Raw genomic sequence first — 8,563 nt, forward strand, 5'->3', positions numbered from 1 at the left:
ACTTTTAAGGGACTTGTTCTGGGTTATGGCTGGGGCTTCATGACTTTTTAAAGATGTTTAACACTTACAGTTTTGAGCTGCACTCTGCACCCTGGCAGCAACTTCCCAGAGCTCAGGACCAGGCCTCAGGAGAAGGGAGGTTGGCCGTTCAGGGCCCTCCACTACAGAGGAGTGGCTGGGAGTGTGCAAGTTTGGGAACCAGTTCCAGAAGCCTCTGAGGCCACTGGGCCTCTTACCTGAGCCCTTCTGTGGATTGGGCTTGGAAGGAGGCCCCAGTGGGCAGGCAAGCCTTTACTCACTGAGGATCAGGGTCTAATAAGGTGGCCTCGCTCCCTCACTGTGGAAGCTGCCAGCCCAGCCTGTGCTTGATGAAGCCTTTGGAATTCTCAGACTACTGCTAAAGGAGACTTTCTATGTCGAGAAGCCCAGACAGTGTTCTTATGTGGCCCGAAAGTCCTAAGAACCTGGCATGGGTGTACAGCAGCCCCAAGGTAGGAAAATCCCAGCAGGGGCGGCAGGGGGGTGGTGGGGGGTGGACCCCAGCTCACCTCTGTCTGGCTCAGGGACAGAAAAGGCCCTGGAGCCACGGCTAGTGTCCTTCCAATCCTACACCAATGCCTGCAAAGAGGAGAGCTCCCTCCACCTCAATGGTTTCATTTGAGTCACAGAGAAGCCACCACAGGGAACCCAAACAGACCAGAGCTTCCTGAGGCAAAGGCAGGGCTGTCCCCATCAGCATGCCACCTCTTCAGGTTCACCTCCCACCCGACCCTGCCCCTAACAACATACAGAATCACAGACTGAGCTTAGCCCCCAGGCCAGTGTGCCTGCTTTGCTTTTTTCCTAGGAAGCTTCTCACACACCTCCAACCACTTATCCCTCCAGCCCCAACTAGGATGCCGCCTCCTCCACGAAGCCTTCCCAGATGTCCTTTCCTCTGGGTTCTCATAGTACTTTGCCCAAACATCTATTAAAGGATATAGTTGTCAGTTCACACACATGTCCCTTCTACAAGACTAATACTCTTTGACAGCAGAGATCTCATGTTGCTTATCTTTTGTCCCAAGCATTCAAATATATTTCAAAGTATACATCAAGAGCATTCAAATATATTTGAAGGAGAGAGAGGGCGGGAGGGAGGGAGGAAGAAAGAGAGAGAAGGAGGGAGGGAGGAAGAGAAAGAAGGAGAGAGGGAAGGAGAGAGGCAGAGGGGGGAAGAAAGGAGGGAGGAAGGGAGGGAGCAAGAGAGGGTGGGAGAGAGGAAGAGAGAGAAGGAGGGAGGGAGGAAGGGAGAGAAGGAGGGAGGGAGGAAGGGAGAGAAGGAGGGAGGGAGGAAGGGAGAGAAGGAGGGAGGGAGGAAGGAAGAGAAGGAGAGAGGGATGGAGAGAGGCAGAGAGGGGGAAGAAGGGATGGAGGGAGGAAGGGAAGGAGGCGGGGAGGCAGATAGAGGGAGGGAGAGAGGAAGAGAGAAGGAGGAAGGGAGAGAGGCAGAGAGAGGGAAGGAGGGAGGGAGAGAGGGAAGGGAAGAGAGAGAAGGAGGAAGGGAGGGAGGAAAGAGGGAGAGAGGAAGACAGAGGAGGAGGGAGGGAGGGAAGGAGAGACGGAGGGAAGAGGAACTAAGGAAAGAAGGAAGGATGGAAGGAAGGAAGGAAGGAGGGAGGGAGGGAGGAGAGAACAGAAGGGAAGGGAAGGGAAACACAAGCAGTGAATTGTAGCCATCTCCTGCTGTGGAGGTCTGCATGCCATCAGCTCAGGATACAGTCATAACTCGACTAAATTATTTTTTCATGGAGAGGGAGGGAAGAGCCAGGCACATTTGTCACTGTTCATGGTTTCTATTCTAGTTCATGGGTGACTCCCATTCAGCCACTCACAGTTTTGCAGTTTTTCTTTGTTTTTACTTTCCATCTTGATGGAAAAAGAGTAACTTTTATACCCTCGTAGAGCAAATAGAATTATGACTTCTGTTTTGGTGCTTTTTTGCCTGTGTTGCAATTTAGAGGGGAAAGGTTTATTTAAACTTGCTGTGTTTCAACAAGAAAGTACCCTCAAAGAAGAACAACACTGTCAGTATGCACGCCTTCATTAGGAAAACATCACATCAGCAGTGCAGTTGCAAGCTTTTGGAAAAGAGTAATTGTATATGTTTATATATATATATATATATATATATATATACACATATATATATACACACACACATATATAAAATTGCCCATTCCTAATTCTTCCTTACTAACTGTTAAAATCATCTGTTTCACTGTTTATAAAGCAAATTTCTTGTTTTAGTCTATGGCTTTCCCTATCATCACAGTTTTTTCTCTCCAGGAATCATCAGGGCAGGCATGGACCTGAGCTTCGTCACTCCCCAGTCTAAAGTTATGTTTATGGCTAAAGGGACCCAGAAAACAAATACTCCCTGGAGAGGCTTCCCACTGGGCCTATGATGGGCAAGGGTGAGGTTCCAGAGGAGGGATGTGGAGGCCCCACATACTCTCTTTGCTCCCGACACCATCCCCTTTCCCACAGGGAGCCAAAGGTGCTACAACATCAGCAGCATCTGAAATGAGGCCAGGATCTCTAAAAGCCACTGCAGAAAAGGAGTAGACAGCATCGAAACCTACATGTGCTGGCACTAGAGTGGGATAACAAGACTCATTATTTAATCCTCAAAATAACCCACTTTTACAGATGAAGAAACCAAGGTCAGAGAGGTTAAGAAATAAGAACCATTCAGCAAATATGTGACGATATCCACTGTGTACAGGTACTGCGGCAGGCCTTGGGGATGTCAAAGAAAGAAACAGACAGGCCTCTGTTCCTACGGTGCAGGCATCCTAGCTGGAGGTGAGGGACCATAAAACAATAAACATAATACATAAAACAAAGCAAGTTGGAAGGTGATTCATACAGAGCGTGTACACACACAAGGTAAGGAGACCAGGAAGCGAATGCCTGTCATGGGGTGGGGGAGGGGCATTTGAAGTCCAAGCATCAGGGTGGACCTCACTGGGAAGGTGACATGGTGGAGGTAAGCATGCAGGCCCCATGGATACCCGGAGAAGAGCATTCTAGGCAATGGAGCAAGGAGTGCCAAGGCCCCGGGACTGGGGTGGTGAACGAGGGGGAGAGTCCCTAGAGAGGTGGTGGGGAGATCAACGGGAGATACCAATCCCAGGGGGGGTGGGGTGACCATGGAAGCCTCCACAGCCATTGCAGACTTTGGCTGTTACTCTGAGTGAAGCAGAGGAGCCACCACAAGGTTTTGAGCTCAGGAGAGTTATGATGTGAGTCGTATTTTATAGCCTCTCTCTGGCTGTTGGTTGAAATACACTGTCAGGGGCAAGGGTGGAAGAAACACCATCAGTTAAGAATGCTTTTGCATAACTAAGTGAGAGATGACAGTGGCTTGGACCAAGGTGCACCTCGTGATATGTAGGGGGAGGGTGTTCCAGGCAGCAGACATGGTGAGAAGTGGTCAGATCCTGAAGATATCAGGAAGGAGGAGCCACCAAGGCTTTCTGATTGATTGGATGTGGCAGATGAGAGAAAGAGAGGGGTCAGGAGATCCCCAAATCTTCTTGGCCTGGGCAACTGGAAGGACATGTTCATTTCAGGTGGCTGTTAGATATCTAAGTGGAGACGTTGACAGGCAGTGAGATATGTAAGTCTGGGGTTAGGGGAGAGTACCAGGATGGAGATATACATTTGCAAGTCATGAGCCCAAAGTGGTATGTAAAGCCACGAGACTGGATGCAATTATGGAGCAGTGAGGGTAATTGGAGACTCAAGGAGGAGCTGGGACTGTGGCCACTCCGTGGGTAAGAGGCTGGAGAGAAGAAGATGAATCTGTAAAGAAGACCCAGAAGGCGTAGCCCGGGAGGTAGGAGAAAAGCCAGAAAACTACAGCATCCAGGAAACCAAGTGGAAGAAAACGTTTCTAGAAGGAAGAGGAAGTGGCTCACTATGTGCAGTGCTGTGGGTAAGACCTAGCAAGATGGGAGCTGGCCGTTGGATTTAGCCATGACCCCTGGGTACCCAGCCGGTAAATGGCAGCTGGGATTCAAATCCAGGTCTTCCCCACGATCAAGCTGCAGGTTTTGCCTATCTCACAGCCTTCAGAAGGGAACCATGCAGAGGACCCTCCATTTTAGATACCCCCACTCATGCCTGGAGAGGAGTCTCCCACAGCTTAACCAGAACCCCAGAAGGCAACTGAACATAAAGAGCAGGCTTTGGAATCAAGTGTGCTCCATCCACGTCCTGGCCCTACTACTCACTGGGGCGGGGCCTCAGGCAGGTCTCTAAGTGAAGAGACTTCATCTCTCTGGGCCCCAGTCTCCTCACTGGGAAATGGGAGTGGGAGAGAGAGTAGTGCAGAATACTTCATGCAGTGTCCAGGCACATGGTCAACATTTTTTTTAAAGTAGCCATTACAGTGATGAGAGAACCAGAGCAAGAACAATGGAGGAGGCAGAGGCATCCCCCATCATCACTAGGCCTGGGTGACTCCCTCCCTTCTCTCCCTCCCGCTTGCTTCCTTAGTCAGCCACAAGTCACTCTTGAGAGCTTGTTGGCCATGAGACGTTTCCCGAGGGCATGTTCTGAACAAGGCATCTACTGCTGAGGCCAGTGGGCAGCAGCACGCCAGACCCAGAGGCATACCAGGGCCGTAGGCAGCGCTGCGGGAATTTCTGTTCAGAACCGTGCCTAGGCTGTTGCTTTAGGAAGGGTGGCAGTGAGTGGCACTAGTGTGCATTTCTGGAGCGGATGGAGGCAAAGGAGGGCTGGGGCTCCTGCCCTGCAGAGGCATGACACACTGAGGTCTCCCCCCAAGATTACCTGGGGCTGTGGGTTAATGGTCTATGTTTCTGGGGAATGACAGCGAGTGGTATTTCCAGCCTCTGGAAATGGTGCTGTGGACAGGGGTGAATGAAGACATGTGTGAGTGCATGTTCGTGTGTGTGTTTCTTTACATATACATGGGTGAGGGTATACAGGTGAGTGGCTGCACATACATATGGCTGTGTACAGTCATGGGGGTAAGCACATGTGTGTGCTATGCTGCACTATGCCAGGCTACTCCTTGCCCAGTGTGGAGTCTAACAGAAGTGGTGGGCAAAGGCCCACGTCTGAGGGTGCCCTCCCAGGGAGGGCAAACTGGAGCATCAGGGTGAGGTGGAGAACATGCCCCAGGGATCCCGCTGGCTGAGCTGTCTCCCCACATCACACTCAGGCATGTGCTGCCACCTCCCCTGGCCTGGGCAGGACTGTCCCACTAGGACAGCCACAAATTGGTGGGAGATTCCCACCTTGGTTTATATGGCCAAGTCCCTAGAAGCCTTTCCTGGGAAAGGTCTCTTAGACCTGGTGATGGCTTCTCAGTCTTCACACTGAGGACTCAGGGTTGGAGGAGTAGGAAGTACTGGGCCACACTCCCATGTCAACTAAGGCCCCTGAGCAAGGACTCCATCCATCCTGACAAGGCTGGGGCTCTTCTGCACTTCCCTATGCAATCGACCAAAGTCACAGCTGCCCACCTTCTGCCCTTGGAAATGAATCATTTAAGATTCCCCTTTCATTCTGGAACCTCTCAAACAGCCTCATGAGCTGTGAGCATGTCTCCCTAGGTAGAATTTAAGGCAGCTGCAAAATGCCTCGATATTTTCAGAGGCCTTATTGTGCTTAAACTCGTTAGAGAGGCCATGGAGTTAATTAGTATATAGATTTTCCCATAGAAAGCTAATTTTCAGAATGATTTGCAGCCACTGGATCTGTAACAGACTGCAATCCATTTTCTTCTCAACTTTCTGTTTTTCAAAAGAAAAGTCCAAATTGTGGTGACCAGATGACTTCTTCCATGCCTCAGTCCCAGCTCACCCAAGGACTAAGCAGTCTGGAGCCCCTCCAAGGCTGGCTGCTTCTCCATCATCCTACCCAACTCACTGGCTCTCTACCATTCATCTGCCTTTCCATAAGCACCAGTGCAGGCTGCCTGAGGCTGGCTTGAGCAAGGGGAGCAGAGTGAGTGAGCTGAGGGTGCACCTTTCAGTGGTGCAGGGTGCAAGGGTTAAGTGCATGAAAGTGGGTCAAATATGGACAAACCCAAGCTCTCCCTTTCTGGCAAGTTACTTCACCTCTCTATGCTTCATTTCACTCACGAGTAAGATCAGGAGAGTAATCATGACCTCATAAGAAGTGTTATAAGAATCATTATTAATATTGACTTTTTTTAAAAGGTAACATGGGCTGGGCACAATGGCTCACACCTGTAATCCCAGCACTTTGGGAGGCTGAGGCAGGAGGATCGCTTGATCCCAGGCACTGGAGGCCAGCCTGGGCAACATGGTGAAACCCTGTCTCTACAAAAAATTAGCTGGTGTGGTGGTGTGCACCTATAGTCCCAGCTTCCTAGGAGGCTAAGGTGGGAGGATCACCTGAGCCTGGGGAAGCCAAGGCTGCAGTGAGCTGTGATCATGCTACTGCACTCCAGCCTGGGCAACAGAGCAAGATTCTGTCTAAAAAAAAAAAGAAAATTTAAAAAAGGCAATGTGTATTGGTGCTCCCAGTGTTCTAGCCGAACATCCATTCCACTGAAATTCCATTCAGCAAACATTTCCTGAGCACGCAAGAGCCAGGCTCTGCACTGGGCAAGCTCCCAGTATGCTCCAAGCCCCATGAGTGCTTCCTTTGTGCCATGCCCTAGATTGGGTGTCACCACATACACCAGCACCTATGCTACGTAGACACCAACTGTGTGCCAGATCCCAGAATGGCAGGGCTTCTGCCTATTTCATGGGAGGAAACTGAGGCTCAGAGAGGTTAGGTAACTTGTCCAGCATCACACAGCTAGTGGGGGACACAATAGGGCTTTGAATCCAGGTCTGCCTAATTCTAGAGCTCTAAAGAGATGAAGTAACTTATGGAAAGGGGTAGTTACTATTATTATTATTATGAATACAGCTACTACTCTTACATTTTCCCCAGAATTCTAAGCCTTCCCTTACATTTCATGGGATTGTACCCTCCTGTGCTCCAAATGGTGGAAAAGTAAGAAAATCAGACTTTCAGCCCTGGAAAGTCCCCAAGAGATCATGGAATCTGTCTCTCACCCTTGGACAGGTGGGGAAGTTGAGGCCCAGAGAGGTTCATAGAGCGACCAAGGGCACCCAAGGAGAGAGAGCAGGCCGGGCGCAAGGACTGTTGACCGCTGGCCAGCCCTCTTCCTCCGCACGAAGCCCACCGCCTCGCTGTATCAGGACTTCGAGCTCCTCAGAGGGCCCCTCAACATGCGAAGCCAGGGGAAGAGCTGACACCTGACAGCCTGGTGATGGTTTGGATGGTTTCTGAAGCCCTCTGCTGAGTGAAGGCAATATTAGTCATCAGAGATCTGCACGCGCCTGAGCATCCTTGTAAGAAAATGTGATGACTTAGTGGACTGAAAATGTATTTCCCTGCCTTATCACACATCTGGAGTTCCAGCAGAGCAGCCCCTGGGCCGGGGAGGCAGTCAGCCTCAAGAATTTGCACAGATATTGGTGTTTATCAGAAAAAGTCCAAATGGAGGCTGAGCTGAGAGGGTGACGGGAGTAATAGCTTGAGAACATGCCGATGGTGATAAGGAAACAGTATCTGCTCATTACCTCAGAGACCTCTCCCATCACCCCCAACCTGCAGCCCTATCCTGGCTTTGAGAGGAGATCACATTTGCTTTTTCCACCAGGGGTGAAGGGAGGGAAAATACCGTCTACTCTGACTGGGGAGAAGCCAGCTGCTCTCCCAGAACTGGGCTTCCATTCCACTGAATTTCCATTCAGCAAACATTTCCTGAGCACCCAAGAGCCAGACCCTGCTCTGGGCAAGCTCCCACTGTGTGCCAAGCCCCACGAGTTCCTCCTCTGTGCCATGCCCTAGGCTGGGCATCACCTGCATACACCAGCACCTATGCTAGGTAGACACTGACTGTGTGCCAGATCCCAGAATGGCAGGGCTTCTGAGGTGCACCAGGTCCTATGTTGTGTGGGCACCTCCCAACAGGTGCTGTTAATGCCAAGTCCTGGGGCATAAAGCTCAATCAGTTGCCCATAAGGCATTTGTAGTTTGTCCAGGAAGAAAGACATGTGACTCATTAGCTAAAATACCCTCTGAGCTATCTATTGCCAGTTGGTTAATAAAGTCCTGTAGAGGCCAAGATGGGTGAGAGATTTGTTCCGCATAGGGCTCTCAGGTGAGGCTTCCTGAGGAGTCTTCCAGTCACAGAAAAAGGCAAGAGCATCCCAGGAAGAGAGCACAGCTTCAGCAAAGGCAGAGAAGAGTGACAGGACTTACCACGGTTGGGAAATGGCAGGTTGGCCAGTGTTAGGGAGGAGGAGGGCAAGAGGAGACAGCAGGAGATGAGACCTCAAGGGAAGGACAGAGCCATCTCATGAGGGGTCAGCCATGCTCTGAGGAGCCTTGTGGGTCTGTAGAGAAACCTTAGAGGGAAGCTGCGGAGGTAGACTCTGGGAACTCCACCACATTTCAAGCAGAAGCGCTCCATCTTTATTTCATATATTAGGCACCT

The sequence above is a fragment of the Pongo abelii genome, chromosome 1 (genome assembly GCF_028885655.2).
Source record: "Pongo abelii isolate AG06213 chromosome 1, NHGRI_mPonAbe1-v2.0_pri, whole genome shotgun sequence".
NCBI classification, from domain to species: Eukaryota; Metazoa; Chordata; class Mammalia; order Primates; family Hominidae; genus Pongo; species Pongo abelii.